This window comes from Temnothorax americanus, unplaced genomic scaffold (assembly GCF_048541705.1).
Source record: "Temnothorax americanus isolate GAGA-0224 unplaced genomic scaffold, ASM4854170v1 Scaffold5, whole genome shotgun sequence".
NCBI lineage: Eukaryota > Metazoa > Arthropoda > Insecta > Hymenoptera > Formicidae > Temnothorax > Temnothorax americanus.
Window position 1 is genome coordinate 3,552,871 of NW_027509657.1, and position 21,737 is coordinate 3,574,607.

The 21,737-nt window shown below is 43.4% G+C and overlaps 1 protein-coding gene across 1 annotated transcript in view; it reads left to right on the forward strand.

Annotated features, from left to right (window-relative positions):
• The first annotated feature begins 2,345 nt into the window (after window positions 1-2,345).
• Window positions 2,346-21,737, forward strand: part of Mrpl52 (mitochondrial ribosomal protein L52) — a 245,962-nt gene continuing 226,570 nt past the window's right edge. The window contains exon 1 of the mRNA XM_077418434.1: window positions 2,346-2,355. The gene's annotated coding sequence lies outside the window, so the exon portion shown is untranslated. The remainder of the gene's footprint in view (window positions 2,356-21,737) is intronic.

A 21,737-nucleotide genomic window follows, 5' to 3' on the forward strand; every position in this document is an offset into this window, starting at 1 on the left:
CCAGCCTTATTCCCTCCAACAATTATTAATTTTGCTACATCGTATGATATATAAAATTCGTCTATAATAATACACATCGTTAGATATATTGTTACTAATTGACTTTATGAAGTCGATAATCTTATAATATCATAAACGTATCTTCGTTCACTGTGCCTTTTATTTGTAGTTAAATAAAGTACGCAAACTCGCCACCGTCGCATTTATTCAAATTGTACTTGTATCGTGCGCTTATGTGTGTTATGAAATGCAGAGTCGCATGCCGCGAGCAGGAAACAAGTGAAAAGGGCGGTGTAATAAATGTGCTTTAATGAAGCGTAATACACATGTGACACAAAAATATATTATTTCAGCAAAAATATTTTTACGCGAATGAAACAACACGGATAAGTACAAAAAGATAGTTATCTGCCTTCCGCCACAATATCGTTATCGCACGTGCGCGTTGTACGTACGCACAATTATAAAATACAAGCAGGACGCGATCGAACGGCAAGAGATAAAATTATTTTAATCAAGTATGAAAAAGCAAGCGCTAATAATGTGCACTAATAATTACTGGATGAAAACTAGATGTTGCAGAAGTATTATATTTCATTCGTTTACTTTTATGTACTATAACTATATGTGTGTATATATATACAATAAATAAATAAATAAATAAATAAATATATATATAAATAAATAATTAAATAAATAGTTAAATATAAAAATATTAAAAATAATTACGACAAAGTAATATACATTTTTAACAGTTTTTTTAAAAACAGTTTATTATTTTAACGCGCACGCAATGAGTGCTTTCCATTTACGCGTATTATTTCTCAAATATGAAAGTTTGGAATTTAACCACCTTCACACACAAGTATGCCAAAAAGTAGTTCGCTGAAGACCAGCAAAAAGCACCTCGACGCTTGTAATAAATCTACGCAAAAATGTTCCGTTTTATTTGCTCTTATTGTAAAATTAACATTTCTCTGAAAATAAATATAATCCTAATAATATCGAGAATATATAACTCTTTCACTGTCAAATTAAATTAGGCACTATTTAATGACGCTGAATTTAGAAGACAATTTAAACGAATTAAAAATTATTGTATTATTGTACTATCGCTGGATATCAAATTAAAATCCAATAAATATTTAAAATATCAATATTGTTTAAATATTTGTTTAAATATTTTAGTTTTAATACATTCATTATTATCTTTTTTTATGTATTTCTCGAAATATACAAAATTAAATTTAGCCTATGAAGAGAGTGAAAAAAAGCGATGAGGAGAGGGAGATAAAGGAGAGAGTTACATGTAAGCTCGTCGAAGGTAATTCGTCGAAGGTGGCTCGTCAAAGAACCAGCAAAAAGCATCCTGGTCTTCGGACGAAGAGCGGGAGAAGCGATGGAGGCGCGCGATTCCGTCGCGCCCGGAAATTGTTCGAGTCGCTCAAAGTAGCGGAAACGCTGCGAAAAACCTCGACAGGGGATGCGGAGGTGGGGTGGGCACCGACCGATCCCTCGGGAACCCTGTGATTAGGCGGCCGGAAAAATGCGACCGACATTAATAGACCCCCTTTAAGGGGCACGACCCGGGATAGTCTGTTTTTCCTCCGTCTTCCTGACTCCTAACAAATGCCAGGCTATCCCCGTCACGTTCTCCGCCCGATAGATTACCGTCTCTCTCTTCCCCGTCACCGTTCCCTCTGTGCGATGTTGGGGCATCACGAAAAATCGGTTATCGGCAGCAACCCCGTGAGTAGCACTACGAACACAATGGTCGAACGGATTTCGAGTTTAACTTGTGATGCGCCATCAATAGTTAACGCTAAATTTGACAATATACTATATAAAATCTATCTCCGTTTCTCGTGGCTATACTTGTAATTTCTTGCTCGCTATCAAAGTAATTATTTCGCAATTTAAATTTACGTTCTCACAATTTTAGTATATAATAATAATTATTTTGTTGTAGTAATTTAACTAATATGAAGTAAAAATTGTATTAAATTAACTTCAATTACGTTACATTAAACTCAATCAAATTAAGTCAAATAAAATTAAAAATTAAATTAGTGCCAAATTTAAAAATATTTCAGTATTACAGTTCACTGTTCAGTCGTTTAAGAAATCCAATATCTCCTTGCCGATTCGATGGTATCGCATATACATCAGATTGTGACATCGATTCCGCCGGAAATAAACCTAAAATACAGCCTCTGATTATTAAATGCTTTTGCCGATAAATCGCAGGACGGACGCATCCCAAAGCATGGCTTCTATTTCCGAACGTTTTGACCCAAATTTTCATCGTGGATGTATGTATATGAGCTCGAACGAATATCGGATAACGGCGAGACTCGTTCTCGCGAATACGGCGAGTAATTAAATTTCCGCCGCGTGTATTAATCCAGTTACATCGCGGCGGACCGATGTAGTTGTAACGCTCGCGCGATTTTCGACGAATCGTGCGCGATCAAACCAATAACGGATTTCTTATAATGTTTTTCTTTCATCAGATTCGTATACCGTGATTATTTTCGCGTATACCTTTGCCAATTCATGATTCGTTATACGCTCGATTAAAAATCGGATGCTGTTAATGAAATATATTTGGTCTGCTAACTTTTAGCGATGTGACGCGACACGTTTCGATCCATTTATTGTTAAGTATACATATACCGTGCAGATTTATAAACTCGTAAAATTGTAATGGTAATGGACTAATATATCAATCGCGAACATATTATATAGAAAATAAAATTTAGCTCAGCACTATATGTATATAATTCTTCATTCATTACTTCTTTAATTATATTTGGAATAAGCACATTTTATGTATTTTAACTATTAATCATAAATATAAGAAAATAAATTTTTTAGAAATACACAATTCTAACTTGATTTTTAATCTGTTTCTTCTAAAACCTACTCGATTTAAAGAATGCGATTAAAAATTCAACAAGAATGGTACTTCCAAGTATAAGTAATAACTTAAAAAATATATCGAGTTAATTAATATAATTAATTAGGTTTATCCCGATAGTGTTTGAAAGGAAATGAGAATAATTTTCATCTTCAATTGTATTACCTATATAAACTTCATATTTGTAAAAAATTCGAAATAAATTAATATCTAGTTGAACCGTGATAGTCTCTACATGAGATCCTTGATGCTTATGGTCAAATATGAAAATAGGTGACACATCCTACGGTTGATAGTACGAAAATCAGAGCACCGTTGTCGTCGTTGCGAGAGAACGAAGAGAGAGATAAGACGTTTGATCGCGGGGCAATCAGTTGTGTCGGCTACACGGCATACGTAAGATCTGGCGCAGCCGTGGAGGTGCACGTACGGGAATTAAAGCCGAGCGATATTCCAGGGTTAAGGTTACCCTTGTCTTAACTAACACCGGTTACGATTCCTCAACGTGGCGCGCGCTCAACTGCTCGGGGTTGCCGACCTCCGCCGACTCGCGTAGCTCTACCTCTCTCTCTCCTCTCTCTCTTACTCTTTCTCTCTCTCTCTCTCTCTCTTTGCTCTCGCATCTAGCTGAGAGAGAGCCGGTTGTTTACAGTCTTCTGGTATATCGCGTACCTCAGCGCACGCAAATTACAGTCAATTAAAGGGCCCCGCTTGCTATATCCACTGCGAATACCCCGTGATATCGACCTCGCGAACCGGCAGCATCGTGCCCTCATCGCGGCGTACGAGATACAGATGACTAGTACGTATATCGGAGAACATTGTTTGCCGGAAATAAGTAAACTATGATAATGTACTTTCAAACAAAGAGATTGGTACAAAGATCAGTGAGATTCAGAAGCGTTGCATAGATACAGCATAATATCGATCACGAAGAATGTGATTCGTCAGGAACGACGAATCACATCCGGACGAAGGGACGGATGAACGCAAAACTTTATCATATTTTCGTTGTTTCTCTAATTAAAAATGAGATAAACGATGTATGAAAAATCGACTGAATTCGCGGGAAGGAGTTACACGTGTCAAATCAAATCTGCAGAAGCGCACTTTGTCCATCGGAATCGTTCACGAACGACGTCAAAGCGACGAATGTATATATGCGCGTACATCACGCGCGCGCGCATACTTGCGCGAGGTAACTCACGTCCGCGTGCTTCTCGCATCCACCACGTACGTAGAGACGTACTTATACGTGCGGCGCGTGAGATAAGATAGCACAGTACGGTCGCGCGAGCGACGGGGGTGGCAAAGGGGGAATATAATTGCGGAGGGCAAACGGGATAAGAAGGAGGGAGGTAGAGGAGCGATGCAAACGTGGACGTGCACACGCACGTGTGCCCGCTGTGCGAGTGACGGAGAGAGAAAGATGCGCGAGGAGATGTTCTCGCCGGGTCAGCACGGGGTCACGCTTGGAATCCAGAGCAAACTATCCCCTCCCTCCGTCTCCCTGCACTCTTTCCCTCTGTCTTCATCTCTCTTCCTCTCTCTTTCTCTTTCTCCTTCTCTTCCAGTTCTTCGTGCTCCTCTCGCTCGGCCAACCGACCGCTTGCCTATCTTGCCTTTCTCCCCGGATCTCCTCTTCTTCTTCCTCCTTCTCCTCCTGCTTTTCTTCTTGCTCTCCTTTTTTTGGTCGATGCCAAGTAAGAAGCTTATATATACCATCGGACCTTCGTATAACCCTTCGTCCCCTTTTCCTCCGTTCCCCGTAACTTCGCCATCCCCCTTGGCGATCCCGCTTCGTCTACGAGTTGGACGTGGTACCGTTTCGCTCTCTTCTCTCTCTCTCTCTCTCTCTCTCTCTCTCTCTCTCTCTCTCTCTCTCTCTCACTCTTTTAGTATAACTGCCACGTGAAGTCCACGTCTTCCGCGTCATTGCGGCGCGATCTTTCGTCGACGTGGACGAGATCACGATCGAGGGACGTAAATCGAACCCTAGAACGGAGATTGGAGCGACGTAGATAAATAAATATCGCCAGCTCCTCGATCGTCTCTTTGACCCAATCGTGAAGAATAATCGCTGCTAGAGGAGCATTCGTCTTTTAATCGTTTCCGAAACCAAAGAGAAAAGAGAGAGTATACAGACAAAGTTCCAGCAGCAGATTAATTACATCATCTCATTATCGTTCCGGCATCTTCAACCTGGCAAAAATTGATCTGATATCTTAATTTCATGCTGCTCTACTTTACGATACTTCACCATGTTTAATCGCTCTTAATAATATTTAATCGTGCTTCGCGAAGCACGCGAGAATACATCCCTCTTACCTTACGAGAGAGAAACTTCGCTATCGCGCGATGCGCACGCCCGCTCGATCTACCGCGTGCGCGGATTGACCTTTGCAATTTTTAACCAAGGACGAGTGTCAAACGAGGGAGATTAATATAGCCGGCACGCTAGGAGGCGAAAGTTCGAGTCGGTCGCAATTACGCCGATTGCGCGTGTCGAGCCTAACGCCGAAGAGCGAAGCGTGTCGCATAACGCGCTCGAGAGAGGTGCGGTATCGGTAAAACGCGTTTACGCGCCACCAGTTATATGGCAAATCGTTTCGTCTCAGCAGATACCTTTACGGGCGCAACGATCTCTCTATGGCTGCGCTTCGAGGCATCCGCACGTTAGACACTCGATGCCCCCCCGTCCAAAAAGGATAACGGATACAAAAAGACGCAGCGCAGCTATATCGAAAATGCATCGTCACAGTCCTATAGCAGTACCATTACGGGCTATGCGTTACGACATAATGCGCGTATTAAGTGAAAAACGCGTAACTCCGACAGAAAATTATCCATACTTAAATAATTCGTAATGGCGAGTTCGTGAAATTCGTAAGTTTATAAGGGAATCGTTGAAAATTCTTCCTTTCAGTAAAGGTTCGATGAGAATACCCGTGACAAATCAAACTCTGTCATCTCCTTGTTCTCGTTACTTAAATAACGAAAAAACTTTTATGCGCGTACGTTGTTTTCTCAGTATACGTTATAGCGGAAAAAGTTAGTCTTGAGCTCGAGCTAAGCCTTTAAATTGCTGATGAAAGCGAATCTCCATTTAGTCGTGTTCGATTGGATATTCCCTTCGTCTATAATTCTTCCGTGCATAATTCCTGTTCCAATAAATCTGAGTGTTCCAAGATTAAAAGCGATTGCACGTTGAATATCATGCATAAATAAAATGATGTACAAAAATATCCATTTTTCTCCTTCCCATTTTAACCATTTTACCGCTACGTGCCAAAAATATGTAGAAATTAGAATTATTAATTAAAATTGTTTTCGAATATAAAAGCTGGATTATGCTCTAAATAAAGTAGCTGCCATATATTTTTCTCGCCGACAAATCGTGTAATAACAAAATTAAATATTTATAAAATAATTTTAGAATTGGAAAAAAACTGTACTACCATTAGTATAATATATATTACATATTACATATTTACGTATATTACATAATTAATATAACTAACAGGAGGACTATTAAAGAGTTGAGGCTAATCTTCTCCGTGAAATAGAGAAGTTTTCAATTGTATTCGCCCGTTATACCATAAACGTGATTCATGTTAAAAGAGCATCGAATCATAAATATCGATCCGTGGACAATAATCTAATAAGATGAGAAACGTTCTTAATCATTTCTGTTCATAATGAAAGCAATAATTACCTCATAGAGGCACGGTGATCAATTATCGGGAAGCCGAAAGTTTCCAGGGTTTATTCTATTTGGTACAGCCGTGAACTCTTATCGAGCGATCTCAAATGAATGGAGTCTCGCGGCGATAGAACGCAGTGATCGTGTGTGCGCGAGGCAATATCCGCCAGCCGTTAATTATAGCGACATATCCGCGCGGCGTGGCGCGGCGCGACGTTACACGCGCGTATGAAGTATTTCCATTTCCATGATTGGACCGACGACAACGCGAAATCGGCGGCGGCCGGTGTGCGACCAGCGCGGGCGCTATACAGATGCGGATCCGTGATTCCAAGCGCGGGGCAGAGAGAGGGTAGAAAGAGAGAAAGAGACGCGAGTAGCGTGAAATGGAGAGACAGGACGAGGGAGACGGAAGAAACGGAGGGAGAGAGAAGTAGGGTGCCGAATGGGGGGTCGCGACGTGTTAGGGACCCGCCGCGTGTCAATTAAGTGGCTCTGACCGGTGAGATACGGGGGCTCCTTCCCGTGCGGGATATGCATATATACGCTCCGAGTTCGAGCTCGACACGCCGCGTCGACTACACGTATGCACGCGCGCGCGTACTTCACACGCTCTCACGCACGCGAAACACGGCGCGTATACAAAGGTGCGTACAGGTCCGGCCGCAATGTTGTGTCAGACGGCTGTTACTACATCCGGGAGAAAGTTGATAAATTTACAAATTCACTATACTCTTTGACTTGACCGAGTCGAAAGCAACTTTCTTATTAGATATTAGAAAAACAGCGCCAGCTTGATAGAAGCTTTTAAAAGCCAAGATACTTTTCCTCTTCTTCTATTGCGAGAGAGAAAGAGAGACAAGAAGTATGTAAGTAAGCTCTCTCGCAAAAGCGTCAGGTGTATAAGCGATTTCTATAGCAATTAGTCCGACGCGAATCTGCATTACAATCGTGTCGCTGATAATGCGGCGCGACGTCGCGCGCGCACAAGTCGTCACGAAAGTTTTACACGATCATTCTTTACGCTGCCGCCACACCCCCCGCTGTGCGTTTAGCATTTCATTACGCAGCCCATACACGCTACTACGGCGTGTAATGTTGATATACGAGGAAGCAATTCGCGCATTTTTATGATACCTTATAGCGTAGAATTTAACGATAAAAAAATTTCCGTAACTGTGTAATTCTGTTACCCATATAAAAATCAAAATTTTCTAATGAAGATCGCATTGAAGACAGTTTGGACAAATATAGATTTTGCGATGAAAGTCTTTTATTCGCGCGGATCGGAAGATTTCTGGAACGTTATCGCAGCAACTATCCCCTGATGACGTAATGGTGATATTTTCACTTTCAGAAAATATCTCCGAGATAACGTCGGCCTCGTGTTGGGAGGAATAACGCGGAAGAAGCAAGGTAGGAGGACGTAAATACGTTCACTAGCACAATCAGAAGAGGTTTCTTGATTACGACGCGTAATCAAGGCGGGCTTTTTGCATAACCAAGAAAGGTTGGTTACAACGTACAATCGAGAAAGCTCTTTCTCCTTCTCTCTCTTTCTCTCTTCCTTTCTGTGTAACTAAGAAAAGCTTATATAGAGAGAGGATGTATAATCAAGAAAGCTTTCTTCGTTATGGGGTTACACGTGTTCCTGTCCGTGCGAAAACTTATTAGGTACTCTAATCTCGCCGGCAAATTTGCAGGGATGTGAGCGAGCCTTTCGCATGTGTAATAAACGAGTATGAAACAAGAGAATCTCCGTATTTTCATTAAGGCTTGTTGCACGGATGATTCGAAAATTGTAAACATCGGTGTCGAATGAGATAAAAATACATACATTGTGCAGGCACAGGTAAATGGGAGAGAGAAAGAGAATCCGTAGAGTGTAATTTTTATATATATATATATATATATTACGATGACAAACGAACTGTGTATCGATTTTCGATACGCGATTCGTAAAGCCGTATGCATAATTCACGACGACCTTCAGTTTTCCACGAAATTTCCACACGCTCGACATTATGACGTTCACGAGAGTCATAGAATTATCTCGTCGACGACGAAGACGACGGAATCGGACAATACGGCGATTAATCTCGCGCCTTTCTAACCGGATCGTCTAACTGGAAAGTTTGTTGAAAATAATATCAGCGCAGTTTGAAACGCGATAGAAAGGGTTGCAACGATTTTACCGTGTAGCATACGGTGCCGCGTACACGGCGCGCGTATACCATACGTATGCATTAACACCCACAGCCGTGCGCTCTACGCATCCGTACACACGGCATAGATACTACACACACGCATACGTACATGCATACGTACACACGGCGGCGCCGTATGTGCGCGTTAAACCGCTCTACCGCGGAAACGCGTTAAACCGCTCTTCAACCCTCGCCAGCCCCCTCACGCGCGCGTCAACCCTACACTTCGTGCACTTCCAATCCTCGACCCTTTCGCCCTTTTCATACTCGTGTCCTCTCGCATCCTTCAACGCCACCCCCTGTCGCAGCCTCCTCGCTGCGCCATCCCCGCGCCGCGCCGCGCCGCACCGCCCCGGCTCACCTCGTCCTCTTATCCTTCCATTAACAGCGTAAGCCCGGCGCCGTATCGCGTCCTTAAAAATCGTCCGCGGCATATTTAATGTTTGCACTTTGACGCTACGATGCAACGGTAGCTCCCACCTGGAGCGAACGGGTTCCATTAGCGCGCTTAATTAGACGGCAGTTCTTTTTCTCCTCTTAAGTGTAATCGTCGCGGCGAACGGTTAATAGGGGATATCAATAAGACGGAAATTGAACAGCGCCGTGATCTCGGAGGACGTATAATATCCCTATCCGTAAGAACTTGGAGGATCGCGGTCTCGTTATTATTGGCGAGACAATTAACGATCGCTGCTTCCAAACGAATGAAATACGTTGATACGCTTTGTACGAAAATAACGAGCGCGTTGTATAAAATCCGCAGGGAACTTCGAAATTGGATAATGGCATGTAATACCGGGAGCAAACGCGGCAATAACAAATATTTGAATATTATATTATTCGCGGGTTCTCCCTCTATAATGTGTGTATTTGTGCATATATAAGTACGTATGTGTGTGCCGTGGAAAAAAAATTAATCCGTAGACATGCGGTTTATAAATTTTGGACAAACAATTGTTAATATCGTTTCGCGGATGTTATTAATGACCACAATTGATGCGGCAACTGCGTTTACTCAAAATGAAATATGAAACATTTTGGTCCCACGTTAAAAACTTGCCGGTACCGACCCGTTGCGATGCTATAGCCGGACGGCCGACACGTAAAGGTAAAAGGAAATATGATTTTTGAATTTATACCGCTTCTGCATACGGACAACTTAAATAATCGTTGCAATTTATCGCGGTATAGGCGATCGCGTGAGATGACGGGGTACGATATCGGACGATTATTCTCCTTGGCGAAAACAGTCGGAATGAAATCGTGAGCTTATCTAAATAGGGAATGCCGATTACTGGCTAGGCTTATTCATTTCCTTCGGGCCGGATGCATGAGGATTTGCATGTTACCTACAATGTGCGCAATCTTGCGTGCGTAATAACAGGGCATGAAATATCAAGGGTGGCAAGTTTGCGTATAGTTGGCTGCCGCATTACGAGCGCAACGATGTTTCATAAGTTCGCGTACCGGTGTAACGTCGTAAATCTTAATCTTGTTACGGCGCGCCGCGGCGCGCCGCGCGTACGCATTTAAATAACGCAAACATTCCCCATATTTACATATTACTACGCACGCGGTACGATCGGCAAGCTTGTCAAAAATTATCGAGCCGAATTTCTTAACAAGCAAGTCTACTTGCACTTGACCTTTTTCCCCGCAAGTGACAAATTATAGTTACATGTTATGATCGCTATTCATTATAGTGTCTTCTTCAGGTCGCTTTCCTCCGCTATATCGCTCTCATCTACTTTAAAACAAAAACAATATAAGATATTATTAATATATCAGCTCTTAACCTACTTCTATATAGAAATAACTACCTTTTTTCTCTCGTTTCCATTATCGTTAAATTTTTTTTTTTTAAATAAATATTTAATTTACCCAGCTTGTCTAATTTTATTTAAAGTGTCGTTGCTCAGTTAACTACAAAATGATAGACGAACGGAAGAAAGTGCTAATAAACTCGTGAGAAGCTACAAGATTAATAATAGAAAAGATATTTATATATGATTTATTTAACATATATAAATTATAGAGTAAAAAAAATGTTAAGTCATCATACATTAAAGATCAACCATCAAGTCGAGAGATAAATGGACAACGTGCGAGGATAAGATACAAGAATGATCGAATTCCGGAATCGATATTCGTTAAGTATCGTTCGCATGGAAGAAAATGTTTCTGCGAGAGCAACGAGTTTACTAAGCTGAAAAAATAGCGGAGTCTATGGCGAACAAAAGTGGGGAAAAGCGGGGGGGATAATACGCTCGTACGGAGTCGGTCATTGAGACCGAAGGTAAACAGGGATCGGCTCTCGATGCGATAGATAGGGCCTCCGTGAACGTTTCGAGCCGGGGTCATCATAACGAGGTCTCGTGTCACGCGCGGAGAAAGGGGGGATGCCGGGGGTCAAAAGGGAGAGAGAGAGAGAAAAAAAGGGCGAGGAAGGGAAAGAGAGGCAGACTCGTTGGGAAGGACGTGCTTTCGTAATAGGGCGCAAAAAGACAAAGAAAAGCAAGAAGATGAGACCACTAAGCGTGGCATGTACCTTTGCTCGTGTATCGCTGGCCCACCGTGTGCATCACATGGTACGGAGCAAATAAACGCTATTAAGTACATATACATATATATATGTATTTAATTCTACTGCAATATGTGAAAAAAGAAAAATCAGCGACCAAAAATCGTTAGTAAGTTACATAATTTATATAATTTAATCGTATTCACACATAAAACGAAACGTTCACTTAGATTCTTCGTAGCTTCTATAAATTTCTTAAAGTTATTTAAGGGGTAACGCCACCCCTGAGACCCAAAAGTTATATCTAAGTTTGGGAATTTTTTGTGCGCAAATGAATAGCTTTATTAAAAAAAAAAAAAAACATAAACCACTTTACTGTACACATACTTAACTATAAAAAAAATATTTTCATTAGTCATAATTGTTCAAAATGGCGGCGTACTGCATGGCACACTTCCGCAATCGACTTTTTCTACGTATTATGGAAATGCTCCACTCACATCTGCATTATATATCAACAGTGTTCGATGCAGGAAAGGCTCTCAGAAGTAGTTAGGTAATCCTCTCCTCAAAAAATTACGTCATTTTTTAATAAATTTGCATTTTTTAACGCTGTATATTAAGTAAGTACGGCCGTGTGTCGTGTTTGAGAGGTTTAGGATGATGGCTCGGTGTTAAAAAATTAGTAGTTCGGAATACGGAAAGAGGCCTTGTCGGTGCACGAAACGGAAGCAATCAATGAGGGTGCGCTACTGTATACACAGCAAATCCATAGAAGAGAAGAGAGAGGAGAGAGAGCGCGAAAAAGAGAAAAAGGTCACGCGGGTTTCGTTTAAAACGGCGCACTGCCTGACCATGCAGCGAGGGCCGATGCACGTCCAAGTAAGTGCATATTATCGAGTTCGCCGTTCCGCCATCCGCGGCCGAAGGGGGTTACGCTGTCCGTGAACGAATGCACGATCACGAAGCAACGGGGGGAACGGCACGAATACGGCCCGGTTCGAGCATGATGTCGAACAGGGGCGGATTAGAGCTAGCCGGTGCTAGCGGCACGCGCGATTATCCGCAGCAACGAGCGCGAAGAAACGGCCGCGGTCGCGGCCGCGACTGTGTACTTAAGCGCTCGGTGCTCGCATAACGCTGGAATTAAGTATTTATTCGGCCGCCGGCGGTGCGCACGCGATATTCAGCGACAGACGTTGTATTCGACGTTAAATGTGCGATAAACATGAAAGCCGCGGCGCGGGAAAACTCGCTCGCGCGAGAACCGGATGGATCGGGACACATAGCCTGATACTCGCTTAATTGCGCCGCTTAAGTGCGTGAACTAATGACGAGTTATTCAGAGGAAACGCGGCGTTTCGAGGGAAATTAGTTCCTTTCGTGATTAACAAGACTGTAGTTATGTATATATGCTTCGTCTGCGAAGAGAAAAACAAACTGGAAAGAATAGCAATGCCAAAAACTATTCGCGTAGATTAATAAATTAATATGTGATTACTGATTACTATAGAATTGGATGTGTTATTAATAAACGCTAATCAGACAGTGATTTCTCTGTTTAAATAGGCAACCATTTCCCGCATCAGCGAACATATAAAGAAATCTTTTACTAATATAAAATCAATTATTGAGCAAATCGATTAATTGTGATACTCAAGTATTTTCAAGGTACATAAATTATATATCTGTGTAGGTAGTTCCTTCAAATAGACCATTTCTATCAAATAGACCAATATCGAGCGTAAAATAATGCCTGAATGATTCAATTAAGATGCACTGTCTACGTTTAATTGACCGGTGTTCGAATAGTATTCATTAGGGGACGCGGATGAAGAACGCTGGCTGTTCTCATTGGTTCGCAGTGGCGGGCGCGGGAAAACGATAAGAACGATCTTAGGGTGGGGGGTAAAAGAGAGCCACGCAGGCAGCGGTGGTAATCCGCGTGGTGCTCGTACGAGGAAACGAGTGAGAGCAGAATAGCAGAACGACCATCCGCCCCTGGAGGCGGGCCGAGTTAGTCAGGACTAAGCTCGGCACGATCTATCCACGGTCGTGCGTGTTCGTGACTTGGGTCAGACTGGCCTAGCTTGGGCCAGGTTGCGCGGGCCCGGGGTCGTTCTCTCCACCTGCCCCCACCAACGAGATATGTACAAACACATACACACACACACACACACACGCACACATAGGTACGCTAACGCTTCCGCCGCATCGCAAGCGTCGCGTTGCCGCCACCATCTCCTTCTATTGCTTCTGCCTTCGATTCTGCGGACCTAAGGAGCAGTCACGGAGCAACCCTTGCCGTGGCGGGCGTTAGAATGCCCAAGGGGGACGGACGAGGGCCGTGATGCAGCGGCGGGCGAAGGACGAGGCGGCGGTGCAGAAAGCAAGAGAAGGAGGTGGAAGTGGGCAGAGGGTCGACTCTCGGTTTGGAAAGAGGAGGGCTAAGGGGGGGAAGGCAAAGACTCTCCGCAGGTCGATACCATCGCTAAGAGCCACCAGGTTCAGGTCTCCCGCTGCCTTCGTGCACTAAGAAAGGGGACAGAAGGGAGGAGGTGGGTGGGCGAGAGTAAGAGGCGGCGAAGAGCAAGGGAGAGATGACGCAAGCGAGAGAGACGCAGGGCTTCCCCGTAATTATTCAGCAAGGAGGACCCGCGGGTCAAGTCAGGTTATCTTAGCACTAGGATGCAGGGTTATCTACCCTGCCTTACTCCTGTACCTCCCCCGGTTTGAGAGCAAACGAGACCGAACGAGGGACAGAGAGAGGAAGGCGGAGCGCGAGAGAGACAACAAGACTTTTCTCCGTGTCCCGCAAACGTCTCTTACCTCTCCGCTTAATACATGCTCGTAGAACGTGGATGCATGTAAGTACTTGCGATACCAGGCCGCGATACTCATCGGGATGCACTGGATACAGGAAAGATGTCCTTCGTCTTTAAAGACACAAAAAAAATCATCGATTTAAAAATTAATGGTAACATTATTCGTATGTACGCACGTAACATCCTGTAAAATTTTAATGAAACCCAAGAACAAAAAATTAATAAAAAGAAAACTATTGCGTAACGATTGTCAACTTTCGACGAAAGCAAGTCGAAATCGCCGACTGTGTCCTCTGGGTTTCCTTACCTCTAAGACGCGGTATATACGCGGATGCACACACGTGCGCGTTCCCACGTCTCCGTACATGCGACGCATTTGTATCAGCAGTATCAGCACAGACAGACAGAAAGAGTGAAAAGGACAGAAAAAGAAAGAGAGAGAGAGAGAGAGAGAGAGAGAGAGAGGGAGAGAGAAAGAGAGAAAAAGAGAAAAGGACACGAATAGCTGCCTCGTATAGCCGCGACAATTGCGGGCTACGCGTTCCGCGAACGTGTCCCATTCGCCCGTTCGGCGGTACCCCCCAGGATCCGAAGAGTATTATGTGGCTTTACGGCGCGAGCGTGAGGGATGCAGCGCAACGACGCGGGAGGAGAAACGGGGAGAAAGGTGCAACGCATATGGCGCGATAGGGCGTAGCGCACGTAGGGTCTCTATGCGGAGACTCCAGCTGCGCCATGCGCGTCGTTTGCCGCAAACGTGACGCTTGCTCGTCATACGACGAACGACGCGGGGCCCCAAGGAGACGACGATGCTTTTTTATGAAGTCTGTCGCGAGAAAGAGAGAGAGAAAAAGAGAGAGGGAGAGGAGAGAGAAAAGTGAAACGTCGCATCGTCACCGCGCTTGCTGTTTGCCCCTCGATCTTCGTTGGGCGGCAACGTACCCGGAATAATTTTTCCGAGGGTACACCGCGCCCGGTACACGTGGGAATCGAATTACCACCGGCTTTCCGATATCCGGTTAGTCGCGCCTGGAGTGCGATTCGCGAGCTCCCTGCACGCCTTGTTCCCCCTCCGCCCTTCTTCCTCCACCCCCCTCATCCGCCTCTTGTTCGACGCGCGAATGAATCTCGGCAAATATTGATTCGACTTGACGCCCGAAACGCCGGAGGTGGTGGTGTACCGGTACCGAGGCATTTAAATCGCCAAGAAACCACCGACGTGGTATTCCATCGCCGTTATATGCATCGTGAAATTCTCTTGCGAGGCAGCTAACTGCGTGTGATCCGTCTCGATTGCAGTTCATATTTCACAATTCATTCTTTTCAAATTTTATTTTCACATAGTTTGAAATTTTTTTAAATAGAAACGTATATATGTATAAAAATATTGAACATTCAATATTACAAGTTCACGAAAAATAAAATTACCTTCAATCAAATTTTTTAATTAACTGAACGTCAATATCAACTTCCAAAGTACATCGACGAAACAAAATGTAAAGATTATAAGATTCGAGTTATGAATAACACCGTGTAATCTGTGCGGCATACATTTGCGCTAGGTATTACCGAGAATGTCGAAGGAAATCTTTCTTTTTATTTCGTTGCCGTAAGCCGTAAGCTCCATTTTCCCTCCGTGGAGGCTGACCTCCGAAATGCGATTTTCGACGAGCGCCCAGGATCGTCTCGGTACGGATAATGGCGATCGTTCCGGAGTTTGCAGTGAAAATTAAAGAGCAAGAGAAAGAGAGAGAAAGAAAGGGATCAGAAAGAACGGGCTTGCGAAGGTAGAGGAGAAGAAACGCAGAAAGGGAGGAAGAGAAGGCGAGCGAGCGGGAGATCGCTGGTCTGATTTCACGCTCGGGCTGTTTAGCGATGGACGTAGATACGAGACACCTTCTCGAGCGTGCAGCAACAGCGGGATACCAATCCTCCGGTTCGCCGAGATCGTGACCTTCCATCCAGCGAGAGGGTTTTCGCGAAAAAGTGACGAGGACGGAGTGAGAGACCGAAAAGCGGTGCCGAATCCAACCATCGGCTAGCTGCATTATGCTTAGCATGACTATTCCCACGCGTTTGCATCGTCGTTCATTGTCGCAAATTAATTTTTTCCATACATCACCTAATTTCGTTTCGCTTAATTTTTTTATTCGAGGCTACCTTTTTCAATCGTAATCACTCCGTTTTATGAATTCATGCGTAACGCGCGATCTTTTCGCTTTTCCTGAAAAGATGGGACCCCGCGTCGCTTTCAGCGATTTTGGCTCGTTTGATTGCGCGTTCTATTGAATCCGCGGAAACTCGCGACGATAATCCTCTCTTTCCTGCTCGCACAACAGGACTCCCGCGGACGCGGATGTCGTAAAGCCGTGGCGGGAACGCGAGCACGATTCTCGTGGTATACGCGAGTGCGGCGTAACGTGTCTATATATCTCGAGCCGGGATGCTGTAGATAATCCGTGCGCACCGCCGCGCCGGCAGAATCAGGCCGGAGAAATTACCGGCCGTCCGCGATTTCCCACGCAGCTCTCCCCCTCTCGGCCCGATCGCGAGGAAAGAAATGTTTTTAGTGAACACCACCGACTAGGAAGAGACGGAAGAGGACGAAGAAAGAAAAGGAAGATTTCCGATCGAGATTAAGGACCAATGCTATCGCCACGCAATTGCCAATGATCGTAACGCGCAAAGCGTTTGTTGTTCCTGTTGTTGATAACAATCGAGCGCGATCCTGCGGAATATTCGAGTTCGAGTACATTCACCTTCGATTAATTCTTGGATGCGATGCGGAGTCCGTGAGCTATTCGAATTTTTCCGATACCCTTTCATCGACCTGCTACGTGCATAATTGAGAGACCGGATACGAGTATCAGGCAGCTGCATTTTTAACTAACTGTGTGCTTGTTGGAAAAAATTCTAAAAATTTGCTCAAGATATTTCGAAGTTTAATTTGGATATGTATTTAAATACTAGTTATTAAAACGATTACTTTTCATTAACAAAAAAGTACATTCGTAATTTATAATATATATATATATATATATATATATATATATATATATCTTTGCAATCTAACAGTGGCCAATTTTTGTATTCATGGAATTATCCGTAAATTCAATCAAATTTATTTAGTAAAACGTTTAATCAAATTTTATTTTTGCTCTACTAGGTAAATTTTGGATTAAAATTAAATAACAAACGGGCCATTCTTTTATAGCAGTCAACTTAAATTTTTTAAAGTTACTTTTGTGTTATTTTGGTATTTTCGTATTTAGTTAGTCTTTGGCTTGTGAGATCGTATATTCGGGATTCTTCTTAAGAATCAACCTGCCCCTGCAGAAATAACATATTTATAGCTTATGGAATAATTGATCACTTCTCGGTACGGCAGACATCTGACGTATTTGTCCTGATCGTGTCGCGACGTAACGATCGGACTTCCTCCATCTCCTTCTTCTCCTCCATTCCCCGTCCTTCTTCTTCGAAGAGAAAAGCGGCGCGTTTCCGCAACGTTATCCGCGGTGAATTAAATTAATCTCTCTCGCAGACGGCGGGATTGTTGCGGGAATAGGTAACGCCGCGTCACTCGTGAGTTATTATCGCACGAAAGCCACGTCTGTGCATTCTCGCATCCGCGAGGAAGACGTCACGGCGCCATAACCGCCGCCTGCGACTGACATTGCCCATGGAAGCCACCCGCGAGAACCGTCGGAAACGCGTTCGGTGCGGAATGTGGTTAAGGCGATTGCTCGCGGTTGCATCCGAGGCTGTGGTTCACTGCGGCCGATGCGTTTAGGTGTTATCGCGCCGAAAGTCCGCGAGATGTCGGGAAAGTTATGGGGGGGGGGGCAGGCACAGTGGCTTTATCGAATTCACTCCGAAAATTAAAGGCGATTGGAAGAATCTATACAATACGAGAATAGGGTTTCAAATTATCTTTTCATGCAGTTTTCATTTAAAAGATGCAAACGTAAAGTAATTATTCTGGCACACACACACATTCTCAACTTCCAGAGTGCCTGCGATAAGCAATTTGTTTCAGTTCGGATGTCACATGTGACAAGGTATTAAAATGAAATTAAGACGAGGCGTGTACAAGCTGCTTAAGTCGTCAGCGCTACGTTGCGCATTCGGTTATCTTTGCACGGCTTGGCTTTCTGAGAACCTCAAAGACTTCCGAGTCGTCGTCTTGCAGGTCGCGCAACCACCGGAAGCTGAGAAAGGGCTGGCGGAGACACGTGGGGGGGGAGGGGTGCTACGCCGAACAATGGTCGGAATAATGGAAACTAATGCAACGTCGGAAGCCAGACCCGCAGTCTCGCTATTGAAGGAATACCGTCCGTTCCGAGTATCGTCTCATTGTTTGTCGGATTCTGCGAAGCCGAAGTAGGCGGTGACGGTCCTCGTTCTTGCCGTTCGCGCATTTCGCGGCTCAAATTTCGCAGACGCGTTAGCTGCGGGCATCTTTCTCGACTTCTTGCTTTGTAACTCGTGACGACCCGAGTAACGCAAGAAGCGCATCTGAAAGAAACTCAACCGGCGAGGCACATTCATCGTTCCTAATGCCTGCACTGAATTAAAAACTAAATCGACATGTTCATAGTAAATAATAAAATATTATTTAGTAAAATATATAATAATAAAATATTAAGTAAAATCTTCGGAGTAGAATAAGTGCAAACTTAATTGACTAATTCCAGACTCATTAAAACTTATCCAGATTGATTTCGATATTATTAACAAAATATAATAATAGAATAAATATTAAAAAATCAATCGCTTAATGCACTTACAAAACTTTATCCCGTGTGTTAGTTCTATGCCATCGACTCTCTATCAATTTTTAACTATGATTGAAGGATCAGGAGTAACGTGCAGAGAGACATTAGCATAAGTTCTTCATTGCAAGTGATCGACGTGCGGACAGGAATGCTTCGACACGACGCCTCAACATCGTCGGGTTTAAACTGTTTAAACTGTTACCGGGGATAAACTGTTTACCGCGTAAATCGAGAAACTACTATACGACCCTTAAGAGCACAGCAAGTATTCACGGTCGATCGTATACCGTATACGGAATGGCGATTATCGCGATGTAGCCGCGCGTCGGCGGCTGCGGCGGCGGCAGCGGCGCGGCCGAGTTAAGAAATAAATCAGGGCAACGGTTTGGCATTAATTGAGCCGCATTGTATAACAGCGCGTCGGTGAAATACGCCGCTCCATCGATTTACGATAGATAAAACATACTTTATGGGGATGTTTCCAGGAGGGCAGCCAAGTTGTTTACAGCTCTCGCGCGGCGCGCTTCAACGAAGGATGAACGAGGAAAGAGGAAGAAAAAGGTGCACGAAGCGGTGGATCGAGGTAGGGAGTCCGCGGAACGAAAAGGGCGAAGACGCGGGCGTGAAAAATGTCTCGCGTGCGCGATGGCGAGCAAACGGAACGAGGGAGAAAACACGAGGGTTTCACCGTCAAGAGCCGACGGCTACATTTTTAATTTGCTTCCTTTGGCGCGAAAATGCGTTTTACCTTTATTGTCTACGGATTTCCTTCAACATTCGTTGTCTTACATAACTTGCTAAAAGAGAAGAACATTCGTACTTTACCATTAGTATTGCGTTAAACTTTAGTTCTCTTTCACTTTTAATTTTTACATCTACGAATTAAAATGTTTTACCTGCAGTAAATGCAGTTTAAAACACATGAGTTTAAATCACGAAAAAACTTTTAATTCGAGGTGATTCGAGGCTCTTCTAATATTCCCAAACATAAAAAATGCCATTTGATGGCGCACGTAATCGAAGGAATTCCTATAGAGTTAAATTCGACTTAACTCGAGTACCGCGGAACGCCATGGAATTCTGACGTAATTTCCGTAATTTTACCCGCGCGCGTATTCGCGCACATATCCACGCACATACGCACGTATTACAAACAGTTGCAAGGATATTGCAACGTGTTACGGGTTACGCGATAGACGCGCATGGATGCAACTACGGCGGTGCGTATATGTACGTGCACTTAATGATCCGTGTACCGCGGGCCCTCCTCGCTACCTCCGCCACGTTAAAGCCATATATCAAACGGCTAATTAATGCCGCGCGTAATTACTGCCTATCATAATGCGAACGAGAGAGTCCGCGGGATGGAGGGGACGTGAGCACCCCTTCAACGGAGCAATAAGAGGCATCCTTGCACGAAAAAAAAACGTTTTCCAAGTATGCTTCTGCTATTCAGCACCGTTTTCCATTATTGTACTTGTAAAGGCCATTGCACGTAACAAAGTTTTAGTCATAATCGTATAAGGCCGTAAGAAAATAGACCAATCACAGTCGATTTTTCTCCTTGAGCTCAAAGAATAATCGAGTGTGATTGGTCTATTTTCTTACGGCCTTACGATTATGACTAAAACTTTGTTACGTGCAATGGCCTTAAGTCGACGTAAATTTAATATAATTATGTTTTTACGCATTTAATATAATTATATGTAGGTATCGATATATATAAAAGATGTTTCACGCAAAAATATAAATCGTAAAATAATGCAGAGCGTATCTATACATCGCGCGATATAAAAATAAAATATATCTTAATTATATTAGTGCACAATATATAATATATTCCTAAAAAGATAATTTTCTTTAAGGGAGCTTGTTCGAAATAAAATAACCGTTTTGAGAACTTACTATAAGTAATAGCTGATTGTGCTAGACACGCATACTTCTGACAATTACTTTAATAACATTTATATTATTATATTAAATCTATTTCCGAGATACACACACCCCATATGTTTATAACTTTCTTTCATTTAATCACTCAAACATCCCCTAAGGAAATCCTTTTCATGAGAATCCTAATGTATTAATATCAATTACAGCGCTCTTGGCCTTTGCTCTGTACAGATAATATAGCTACAACTGTAGTCCTGTTTCACGTAAGTTATTCCCGCATCTTAGGGCATGGCAAATTTTAAAGCATCCATCCTCACGTTATCCTCCGCCGCCTCCGCCTAAACTACACACTAGGTTGCGGAATTTTCTCACAACCGTTATCGTGCCACCTCGCCATCTTCGTTTTACTCATCGTACACCATGCGGTGCCCGCCGAAATTCTTAAGCGCTCTTGAACGGTTTTCCAATAATCTATTTTCGTGCAAATGTCTGCACGACTTTCTGCTTTAGTCCTCGGTAATTGCTGACGACTTTGTGACACGCGAAGCTAGGACACTATATCGAACAATGTCGAAAAAAAGAATCAATAAATCGAATCGATTATGAAAAATATCTATTAAATTTGTAATTAAATTATTTCTTTTTTTTCTTTATATCGAAGACAATCAAATTGGTTATAAGTGCGTTTTAAGCATCCAATTTCCTGGATTGGGGATAATTAAAATTCTCACTGAGCGTATAAAGGTCGAATAAGTTCCACCGTTCGAGTTAATGATTAAACGTACGTCGTAATAAAATGCACCCGCGTTGCGAATTTCGTCGGACCCTCTCCTCCCTCCCGTTCCTTTTTCGTACCGTTTCTCTATATCCGCATATAGGTACGCACGTGC